Source organism: Penaeus chinensis, chromosome 25 (genome assembly GCF_019202785.1).
Source record: "Penaeus chinensis breed Huanghai No. 1 chromosome 25, ASM1920278v2, whole genome shotgun sequence".
NCBI classification, from domain to species: Eukaryota; Metazoa; Arthropoda; class Malacostraca; order Decapoda; family Penaeidae; genus Penaeus; species Penaeus chinensis.
Window position 1 is genome coordinate 18487061 of NC_061843.1, and position 12500 is coordinate 18499560.

Below are 12500 nucleotides of genomic sequence, written 5' to 3' on the forward strand. Positions count from 1 at the left end.
ACAATATTCTGAACAAAGTTTAATTTTTTTTTCTTTCTCGGAGCTGTTGTTTTTGAAATGTATACATCTGTATCAGTGCATGCACTTTGTGATACTGGTGAACCTTTCTGGTTCGATCTGCCTGGGTTTCTTGTGCCTTTGCGGCAGTTTGGTAGTTTGAGAACTGCATTTTCATAAGTTGGCGATGTTTCACAATGACATTGTCCATCTTTGTGCCTCTCCTCTCGACCTCTTTTCGGTAACTGGTGATTCTTCCACCAGTTCTCTGTCTAGGTGTCTGAAGACCAGGGTTTGATTGGCCTTCAACTCAGGAAGCATGAGAGGTTTAAAAACTTTGGGTTTTAGGGTGTCAACACTGTGGTCAGATTTTAAGGCTTCGGCATTGGTTATATGATGATAAAATGGTCATGGGCTCCTCAAGTCCTCACCTCTGTGTCAAAGGTCATAGGAAGGGCTTCTCTCTTCGAGAAAGACGGTCGCTCTCCGGTCGGTCGTACAGAAATAAACAACAAAATAATGAGAGAGAAGCATATCTTTGTGGTCAGCTAATAATCTTGCAGCCTCCATATTAAGTTCCTGGACATCACTCCCTGATAAATTCAACTACAGGAAGAAAGTGGCCTTTTCATAGCTATCATCATTTGGATCTTCATATTATCATGAGCAGATGTTTTCATACACGAAGCACATCCTTAACCTCCATCAAGGGCATACAATGGATCACTGTTAGGGTTGTGTGAAGCTCAAGGTGTCCAAATATTGGTCAAAAGGGAAGCAAGGGCATTGACCACATTAGTATGATGAATATAGGTTAGAAAAAAATACATATATATTTATAGTTACAAAGAATACTAAATGCTACAAAAATGTTACATCTATGTTATACATGTGTAATAAGATACGTTTTACTTTAATTACAATAGTCACTATTCGATTTCCATTGGCTATATAGTGCTGAAAAAAAACTAACACCTAGTATTCAAGATAGTGAATAAAGCATTAATCATCAAAGTGTCTCCATATACCTGAAACTAGTGTTTCATTTTATGGAGACCTGTTTCTTCTCTCGCGCTACTGTCCGACACCGTCAAGAGGAAGAACAGGAAGAGTTACCCGGTACCTCTCAAGACTTGGTCCTAAGTGAACCGAGATTGCACTTAACCTCCAGGCAAATATTTGAGTCGGAGAGACTCTCGTAGGCCAGGAAAAGTACAGGGAAGGGAATGAAAAAGAGGTAAAAAAATGCTTGTTTACTCTGTCCTGAATAGAGGTGTTTCTAGAAATTGATTTCTGTCATTTCGAGCAACCAGGTCGAACGTCCCGGCTTTGGGAGTGTGACGTCACAGCTTGCTGATTGGCCAGCGGGAATGCCGCTGCCGAGCGCAAAAGGTGAGGTGAAACTGCTCTACATCTCAATCTACGCACGGCACTTTTGGAAGCACATCTATAATGTGTATATAATTGAGCGGCTTCTTTCTCTTCATCTGTTTTTTCTGTTTCTCACTCTCTCTTTCTCCCCCCTCCCTCTCTCTCTTCCTACCCCTTCCATTCACTTTTTCTCTGTGCTGTGTGGTGCAGCGGTGTGCTGTATGGTGCAGCGATAGTGATCTCGTCTAACAATCTTGCTCACCTGCGTTCAAATCCCTCGCCGCCAGTGGATGGTAACTTCGGCCATTCCTTGCACACAGGGATAACTTAGAAGCAAAATAAAGGACACTGTGTCACACCAAGAATATCCATTCTAATAAATGGAATCAAATTAAACCTTTAAAACCCTCTTCCCCCCTCTCACTCTCATCTCGTCTGTTTCTTTGTTTTGTCTCTCCCTCTCCCTTTCCCCTTCTCTCTCTCTATCTCTCTTTATATATATATATATATATATATATATATATATATATATATTCATCAATTCTATTTGTTTTTATATTTATTCTCTATAAAAAAATGTACTCTTGCTTTCTTCCTTTCCCTTATTCACTGATAAGCTGCCTATTACAATTAATATATAGCAACACCAATACGGCTACCCAGTTATATGCAAGGTATCTCGACCGTTGATAAAAAGAATTAAGCCTTCATCGCACATCGCTGCCCTCGCGATAACTGTGTTTCTGAACAATGTCCGAATGCAATTATATGATAAATATTCTATTTTAAAGACCTACAGTCAAAATACTATTCACAGATAATCTGAACTATAATTCTATTGATTTACAATATATATTAGATATATACATCATATAAAACTCTTTGCTTTCTTTTTTAAATTAGCTTTATATAAACAGATAGATATCAAATTTGTGAGAGGTCAGCCAGCATTGCTGACTAATATCTGTTAACCGATGCATTTTGCATATTAATTCAAAATAAATTGTCCTCTGTGGCATCTGTCGATCTCGAACTAGCAAGCTTTGAAGGGCTCTGGGGAAGGAACAGTGTCATGTATACGCAGAAGCAAGTGGCTGGGCCAGTTCTCGGCCAGATGAAACGATGACGCCATGAACTCGTCCGGCACCAAACCAGTTAGGACACCCGACCTGATAGCTAAAGTTTCTCCAAGACAGATATTCGCAAACAAAGGACAAGTGAAAGCAACTTAAGAGCCCAATGCTTGTCACTGAAATGCATTTTAAATCGTTATATTGATATTATTTTTTTCTATTGTTGTTGTCGATAGCAAATTATAATTAAACCATGATTTAGAAATCGTTAGGTAATGAGAAGAGTACCTATTTTTTTTTTTTTACAAGGCAAAGCATATCACAACCATATATAATTTGAATGAGTTTGATAAGAGATTACGTAGACTACATACAGCAGGAGAAAGGATTGCCTAAGTGATTTATATAAAGGTATTTATAAAGAGGCGATCACATTTTGCTAATTGTTTAACAAAAAAACGCCAAATACCACAAAAACGTCGGTACATCTTGCTACAGAAAACTGTACTTGAAATACATTTTCAGTGACTATTGTAACATTAGCAAGTGGTAACACATTGCTAGAAATATTATTATGTATTAATGTCGACCTTCAACTTAGAATAGAGCAGTAGTTTTCTTGGAACTTTCAGACTTCCCGGCACGCAACGAGGAGCCTGTGCGCAGAATGTGTGTCTTTCCCATCACATGTTCCTTTACTGCTTTCCATCATGATGTGACGAAGTTTGTGGAGGATAAAAGCCAGAATTTGATGGAGACCTTTTGGAACTCAGGGAGGAAGGCCGTCAGATTGCCTTTTTTCAAGTTAATATTCCAGGCTCTTTTCTTACATGGTTCCATATTTCGAACATTTTCACTTAAAAGCAGAAACGATGCAAAAGGTTTTTGCTCTATGTTTCGCTCATATTTTAAACATATCAAGAGTTACTTTCTCTTCTATACATTATAATATTCAACAAAATTCTTTTTACATTAGGTATGTATAATACTTCATTTTCTTCATCGTGTTGCATAAATATAAGTGTTTTCTTTTATTTTTCCTTTGAGAAACTGCTCATACAACAAGCATAAAGAGTGATAAAGAGTAAGAACAAACGGAAATGAGTTCCAATCTAATATATATATAAAAAAAAAAAAAAAAACGAAGAAATAGGAAATTTTGAAGCTAACAAGTGTAATTTTCTCTTCATTGCAATTGGTAAAAGGTTTAGGTGACTTTCCCAACAAAATTACTTTCTTTTTCTCTTACATTCTTGGGTTGCATTAGATAACATAGACCATGAGATAAAATACATTTACTGGCAATACCCTCGCCACTATTATTATCATCTATACTATTATTATTAAGTTTCAACAAATATATTTCCATGTAACATTATATAATGTACTATGGTTACATCATTGCAACTGCTCATGTATTACTATCAATCTCGCTTATTATTTGTTTTACTTACTACAGCCGATTGAGTGAATCCGCGTTGCACGAGCAAGCTATCAATAACCTATCTTTGGAAATGTTCTCCTGGAATATCTTTCTCTCTCTCTCTGTTTGATGCAGTACAACTTAAGGTTGGGTACTTCTTAATTTAAGGACATTGGAGTAACTTTTATATCTATTCCGTCTCTGCATGGTACACAAGAAGCTTTAAAGCTAAAAACAAGGCTGTATCTATATTTACGGTGCCGTAATGCGATGTCTATTGACTATTTTTCCTGGAGTTCCGGTCGCGTGAGGGCAGTGATGAATTCCGTTGTATGTAATGTGATATCTAATTACTAGTTTAACGATTTTTTCCCGTAAATGGAGAAATTATACGTTTACTTGTAGTTGCATATGTATTGCTGTCACCAACACCAAGTCACAACAATTTAAGTTGCCGTGACTGGGAGTGATATTCAGGCACTGCCCGAGAGGCACTAAAGACCAGAAGAACCAAGACTAGAATTTGTAGATTCTGAATTATTTCAGACTACAATGTACACAGAGATTGATGACTGCAGATTGGTAAAACCTCAGCAACACTGCCTACAGAACCATCCTTCAAGCAACTGTACTAGATGGGGTATGCATCTACTACTTGGACTGGTCTATATATATTTAGGGAGTGATTGTGTGGGTGTGATGCTGAAGGGGCAGTGGAGATCTACTGGAAAGCCGGAACGGCTTCCCAGTCAGTGAAGAACTGGGCAGTCCTGAGTTGCTGCTGCTGTTGTGGTCTGCTGAATGATTGGGAAATGCTGATCTCAGTTCCGGATTCTGCAGCTCAAGTACACAAGGGCTATGTATGCGAACGGGGAACGATGGGAGTCTGTGGTCCAATGAAAGAGCCGAGGGGGGGGCCATGTCAGCCAAACAGGCCTCTGCAGTGAGTCGAGAGAAGTACCTGCTGGTGAGAATGCAAGGGCAAGGCTGGGACCTGGTGTGACACAACCTGGCAAATATGCTGAACTTCAGGTTGCTGCTACAGGTATTCCCCTTGCAGAGAGTTAGCAATTTGCCAAGATGTGTTAATCCTGAAGTTACCAGTGTAGTAGATGGGGTATGCATCTACTACCTGAACTGGCTTATATCTCTTTAGGGAGTGATTGTGTGGATGCGAGTTCCCACTGCTATGGCTGGATGCTGAAGGTGAAGTGGAGATCTATGGGAGAACCAGAGAGGCTCCCTAATCGGCAAAGGACTGGGCAGTCCTGAGTTGCTGCTGCTGTTCTGGTCTGCTGTGGGATCTCGGTTCGTTCGTTCGTTCGAAATTTGCAAAGATCTAGCTTCACCCGGGCCTTCCATATATATGGCACGGCCTGTTCTCGGACGCTCTGTGTTTATCATAGTGGCAGGATTGCCAGCAGGCGCTCCTGCCGCCATGATGTAAGCTTGCAGCATAATCTCTATACCAGCCCAGTGGGAGTTGTGTGGGGTCCCTCCTTAGCAACTATGTGTGTGCTCACAATTCTGTAAGTAATGTACCAGGGTGGTGTTCGGCTCGCCACAATGCAACACCTGTCTGTGTAGTCCATTGCTGTTCGATCTGCCATGCGGATTGGTAACCTGGTCTAATTCTATAAAGAATTACTTCGGCACCTCTATTGATTGTTTCAGAGAATGCCAGTGGCTCATAGCCTGTGGTGTCTGAGTACAATCTGGCCAAGGGGGAGGCTCTCATTTCCTCTCTGTGAAGCTGCGAGAGAATGGTAAGTGCTGTGGTACTGGACCTGTACCTTAAGATTTTTTAGCTTGAATGTATGATCATAGGATTTGGGGGCATACCCCTGCCAATGTCAGCTAATCTGTCAGCAAGAACATTCCCTCTGATGCCTATGTGGCTGGGAACCCTGTTTATGATTCTTCTTCTACCCTGCACTATGGTAAGCACAGTGGTCAGGAGGTAGATGTTGTCTTTGGGTATGCTGTGTTTTAAACAGTCAATGGATGTCCTGGAGTCTGTATGTATTCCCTCAGGGACACGTGGCATAGGGCTCCCATGATCGCAACTGCCTCTGCCTGTAGTGAGTTGGCGTCTGTTACCCGCATGGATTCTGTGGTATCCCTTGCTGCAAAGCCCTGCAGCTAGCAACACACCTCTTTGTCCTCTATTCTGGTTAGACAGGTGGCTTGATCAAGGCCCGGTCAAGTCCATCGGCTGGTCAAATATGGCTAGGGTCAAGCAGGCACTGTCCAGTCGGTAGCGCTAAGGTCCCGCAATTACCATCAGCAGGCCTCTGTAATAGTGACTGCCTATATTTCCTCACTACCCCTGTGGCTGTTGGGAAAATTTGAGCTCCATGGTGGGTTTGGGGGGGTGAGGAAATTAACATTTATAATTTATATGATTTCTGCAAATTTAAAAAGAACTTGCTCTCTCCCTGACAACCTTCGCAATCCCCTGGACAATCCCTCTGGAACATCACATATTGTCACTCTGGAACCTTACCAGATTCCAAAGGGCAAGAATGGGAATCTTAATGGTTCCCGAGCTCCCAAACCAGGTAAGAAAGAGAAAGATGGTAGCCTGATAGTTGATGTTTCGTCACCAGACGAGAGTGACCGTCTGCGTGCAATATGGGACATTCCTGGGGCTCAAGTCTCATGTTCTCCTCACAAAACCCTCAATCGGTGTAAGGGAATTGTCTTTTCCCTAGACTTGATGAGGTATTCTGAGAAGAAAATTTTTAGAACTAATGAATTTTCATGTAGTGGCAAGTAAAGTGTTTTAAGAAGAAAGTTGATGGTTTGGAACAGTCGACACCAGCTCTTCTTCTAACTTTTGAATCGTTAGTCCTACCTAAATCGGTTAAATTGGCATGGTACCACTTCAAGGCAAAGCCATATGTGCCCAACCCTAAGCGGTGCTTCCACTGCCAGGGTTATGGGCGTGGAGCCAACACTTGCCGTTTTAAGGAAAATGGACAACCAAGAGTGTGTGTGAAATGTGGTACAACAGGCCATCAAGGAGAGGATAACTGTCCAGGTCCAGTATGCTGTTACCACTGCAAAGATTATCATGAAGCTTCTTCTAAGCAATGAAAAGGTACAAGTTTGATAAAGAAGTATTGGTTATAAGGAGCAAGGAGAAAGTTGCTCGTGTGCTGTTTGCACAGCCTGGTAAGTCCTTTGCCTCAGTTCTAGCCCATCCTCCTTCCCGCCATCCCTTACCCTCCAATACATCTAACACCACACACTCTGCCACTACCTTTAAACCTCAGTCCACAAATGCTGAAACTGCATCTGGTGAATTGTTGCACCAGAAACGGAGTAGGAGTGAAGGGTCTATTGAGGAGACTCTTCCTCCCAAAGTAAGGCCTTTGGAGCCATCAGTTAAGGCTCCAAAGGCCACCACATCCACAGGGGCCTCTGCTGCTAGGCAGAATCCCCCTGAAGGAAAGGCTCAGGTGTGCAGAGGAATCCTGAGCCTGTTCAACTCTTCATAGAGTCGGGTCTTTGGAGCCACCAGGCAGGGCTCCTGAGGCCACAACATCCACAGGGGCCTCCGCTGCTAGACAGAATGCTCCTGAACCGAAGGCTCAGGTCTGTCCTTTGCCCAAGCAAAGAAATTCTGAGAATGTCCAAAGGAAGCCTGTAGTCTAGTTCCACAGTTAAACAACCCATTCAAAGGTACTCCCAAGATGCTGGAAAGGGACAGCCTAAAGGTGTGGGGCGGGGCTTAACCACAGGTGCTGCCAAACACCTAATGAAGTAGTTTGTCAACCTGAAGAACTGGATACCCTAATCCAATGGAATTGTCAGGGAATTCATGCAAAAAGGGAAGAACTGCAACATCTGATAGCTTCATGTAATCCAGTTTGTGTATGCCTACAAGAGATACTGACCATGGAAAATCGTCCAATTTCCCTGAGAGGATTCCAAGTTCAGGCCCATTATGGAACCGTTGATAATGGACCTCATGGAGGAGTAGCAGTGATGGTACGTCAAGATATTCCCTTCCAGGCCATCCAGCTGCAGACGACACTGCACGTGAAGGCTGTGAGATTAGGCTTGACACAACCTTACACTGTTGCATCCATCTACCTCCTTCCACATAATCTCAACATAGATGATTTGGAAGATTTACTTGTGCAGTTGCCTCATCCATCCATGGGAGACTTCAATGGTCATCACCTCTGGGGAGACACGTTGTGCAACCCTCGAGGAAGGGCCTTGGAGTCCTTGTACTCAAGAGTAGATGCAGTTTTACTGAACAGTGACACACCCAAACATTTCCAAATTCAATCTGGGACATTCTCCAATATTGACCTGTCAATTAATTCACCTAATTCACAGTTGAATTTCACTTGGCAGGTCACGGAAGACTTACATGGAAGTGACCACTATCCAATACTTTTGGAGGAGGTAAATGGTATTCCAGCCAATGGAGTGCAGAAATGGCGACTTGAGCATGCAGACTGGAATCTTTTTAGATCAACTGCAGTATTGCAAGGATCTGTGAACGATTTCCAGAGTGTTCAAGATGCTGTTAATCACTTCACATCACGAATTCACCTTGCAGCAGAACCATCTATTCCCAGAAGTAGCGGGCAGTACCGTCGACCTCCAGTACCATGGTGGTCTGATGAATGCCAACAAGCTGTCAGAGCAGGAAAAGCTGCATTAAGGCAGTTGAAACGACGCCCAAGCGATGAAACTTTGATCCAGTACAAAAAGACCCGAGCCCAAGGCTAGGCGAGTGCTTAAGGAGGCTAGACGAACATCGTGGAGGCAGTATGTCTCCTTAATTAACTCTGGGACCCCCTTAGCATGGGTATGGGACAAGGTGCGTAAGATCGCTGGAAAGAGCACATCCATATCACCACCTGCTCTAAAAATAGATGGTATAATCCTGACAGACAAAACAGATGTTGCAAATAAGCTGGCAAAATCCATGGCAGAGATCTCCTCTGGAGCATTTTACACTGCCCGATTCTCCACTCTTCGGGCTGAACAGGAACGACACAGTGTCGTTCTTCAGTAGCACTGTAACGGAACTTCCATACAACTTGCCATTTTTGCGCAAGGAGATGGACTCTGCTTTGCAGCTCTGCCGTAAGACTGCCCCAGGAAGTTATGATATTCCATACCAAATGATATCTCACTTACCGGAGAGTTCCCAAACGTTCCTGTTGGATCTATTCAATAGGATTTTTATGGAGGCCACAGTACCATCCACATGGACAGAAGTTATAATCATTCCTGTTCCTAAACCTGGCAAGGATGCTTCTATACCAGGGAATTATAGACCAATTTCTCTCACCAGCTGCGTCTGCAAGTTGATGGAGAAAATGCTAAACTTCAGGTTGACATGGCTACTAGAAAAGGAAAACGTGCTGACCTCATATCAATATGGGTTTAGAGAACTGAGATCGACCACAGATGCACTTGTAAGGATGGAAACTGCAATACAGAATTCCTTCACACAGCGACGTCATATGTTAGCAGTCTTCTTTGACCTTGAAAAGGCTTATGATACTACTTGGAAGCATGGCATACTCATGAAGCTGTATGACATTGGTTTAAGAGGAGCATTGCCTACCTTCATACAAAGCTCCCTTGCTAACAAGAAGTTTAGATGTCGCGCCCTCTCTGAAGACCCAATCAATTATTTCATCCAGATGGGCACTATCTGTTATTTCCTAGGTGTGGTTTCTCCAAAATTTACCTTTAGAACCCACACCATAAAAGAGGATTAATCATACAGGGTATTATGATCTAATTTCAACCTTAGAGGTAACTGAGAGAAGGGGTAATATCAAAACACTTAATAAGCTTACAAATTTTAGTTAACATTATAAATCATAAATCATTACACTTTTACAATAATCTAAACATACATTTACCAAAATATTCAGCTACTCCAACTTGTCACTAGTTGGTCTTCTCAGCTATCTTCTCCTGGGCTCCCAAAAGATATTTTCTTTCATTCTTGTGCACAGCACTAGGAACAAATAAATCCCATCTTCAGCAAAACATAAAAAAACAAAAAATATAAACGAAAAAAAATATACAAAAAAATAAACAAAAGAATAAACCAAAAAAAATAAATAAACTAAATAATAAACCCATTCCTAGAAAAGAAACAATATTCTAGTTTAGGAATGATAAAACAATATAATGTTATAAATCTAAATAAGTCATTTCTTAAAAGAACAAAATATATATTGCAAACAAACAAATTACGTAGAGCATTTATGTTATTATACATGATCTGAGTAATTGTATGCACATTCTAGTAAATTTTGACTAAACATCATTTCAATAGTATACAATTATAAATGTTAAGAACACTTACGCTTTGAATGGGTTTTAAATTCTTAATGATAATGAGAGAGACACATCTGGATGTTGTTCAGTGCCAGGTGCCAGCCTCCAGCTGTGAAGAAGACATACTATTTATCTCTAATTTCTAGTTTGATCTCCAATATTTACTTTCTTTTGTTCTATAAATCAAATATATAGTATCTTATGACTTTATTAATTATATAATTACAGTGAACATTCTTTCTTACCTCGGATATTTCATGATAATCTAAAAGACTTTCAGGCTGTTGTATGGCACTCTTCTCTGATATCTTTCTCTCTCTCTCTCTCTATGGTTATAGCAATAGTATCAGGCTTTAGTACTGTATATATTTCAAAATTTAAAGTCTACTCAGATCACATATAGTACAAACATATAGTTCTTCTTAACCTATACATGCATAATTTTCAGAACTTAAATGAATTTATTCAATAACAAAGATAGTACACATGGTTTTCTTAATCAAAATATCAATTATACAACCTTAATTTAACGGTACTATTGACATATAACAGTGTAGCCTTTAAATAAAGAGAATGTATGGTGTGGTAAACAAAAAAACAGTACTTTGTAGGGTAGACTATTATACTTTACAATTTCCTAATTTTAATAAAAAAGATAATATAGAAATATATAAACTTTCTATAAAACTATTAAAATAAAGTGTCATCTTTCTATAAAATAATTAAGTACTTCTATCTTACATAGCTACAGACTGAGGTATATATGAGTAATGCATATGCATAAAGACCAAGTGAGGTATATACAGGGTGGTTTCAAGACGAATTTTTGGGTCATTCTAACTTCACATCCCTTGTGCTCATTACATAGAGTGAGGGGGGGAAACAGTTTCTCTAACCTGGAAGATCAGCTGGAAGGGGTCCCACAAGGGAGTGTCTTTAGTGTGACCCTGTATGCCATTGCTATAAATGACATCGTAAAGGTCGTTCCAAGTGCTGCCTCATGTAGTCTGTATGTGGATGACTTTACACTGTACTGCTCAGGAGGAAGCTTACAGGATGTGCAAGGACACATGCAGACTGCAATAAATCAGGTTGTGCAATGGGCAACATACCATGGGTTCAAATTTTCTCCAAGCAAGACCATGGCTATGCATTTCCACAAACGGGGAAAGTTCCATCCTTCCCTCTATTTAGGAGCAAACCCACTTCATTTTGTCCAATAGGTAAAGTACTTGGGTCTAATTTTTGACTCAAGGCTTACATGGGTGCCTCACATTAAACAATTAAAGGGGAAAGCTACAAAAGCGCTTAGTATTTTGCGGGTTCTTTCACACCTATCTTGGGGTGCAGACCGCACAACGCTTTGTGGCTTTACCGAGCACTTTTTCGTAGTAAACTTGACTATGGATGTGAAGCTTATTCATCTGCAACTCCCACTGTTCTCCGGATGTTGGACTCGGTTCATAATGAAGCTTTGAGAATCTGTATAGGGGCTTTCAGGTCTTCACCTGTGGAGTCCCTGTATGCTGAGAGTGGAGAACCACCTCTTTCATTACACCGGGACTACGTGAATCTGATTTACTATACGAGACTACAAAGGATCTCCTACATCCAGATTGGTTTTCAACCCCCTTGAAGATAGCCGATCCTACGGTAGGAGAATGAGGAATCTGGTGGAAGATCTTAATTTATATCTCACAAAGATTCTGGCTGTTGGAACTTCCCAAGTCCCCCCCTGGACTAATCAAGTCGAGCTGGATTTGGTCGGAATCGGGAAAGGGGAGAGATCCGAAGCAGAAGTCAGAGAGATATTTCTTCAACACAAGGATCAAGGATCATATGCAATATATACAGATGGTTTGAAATCTGAAAATGGTGTAGGCTTTGCAGCAGTAAGCAGAAGGAAGACTGCATCTGGCAGTCTTTCTCAATTAGCCTCGATTTTCACTGCAGAGTTGCATGCCATCCTTGCAGCAGTCAAGATGACTAGAGATCTTACAAACCATTCCGTTGTAATATATTGTGACTCTCTTAGTGCCCAGCAAGCAATCAAGAACTTAAACTCATCACATCCAGTGGTGAGGGAGATTCAAGATTGGCTTGTACTGATGTCAGCACGTAAAAAGAAAACTCTGTGTTGGGTGCCAGCACATGTTGGTATCAGTGGGAATGAACGAGCTGATCAGAAGGCCAAGGCAGCTGCAACTCAGCCCTTTGATGCTCGTTTTCCTCTCCCCTACACTGACTTGAAACCCAGCATCAGGAGTTGTCTTCGTGATAAATGGAGGGAACAATGGAGGCATACCTCT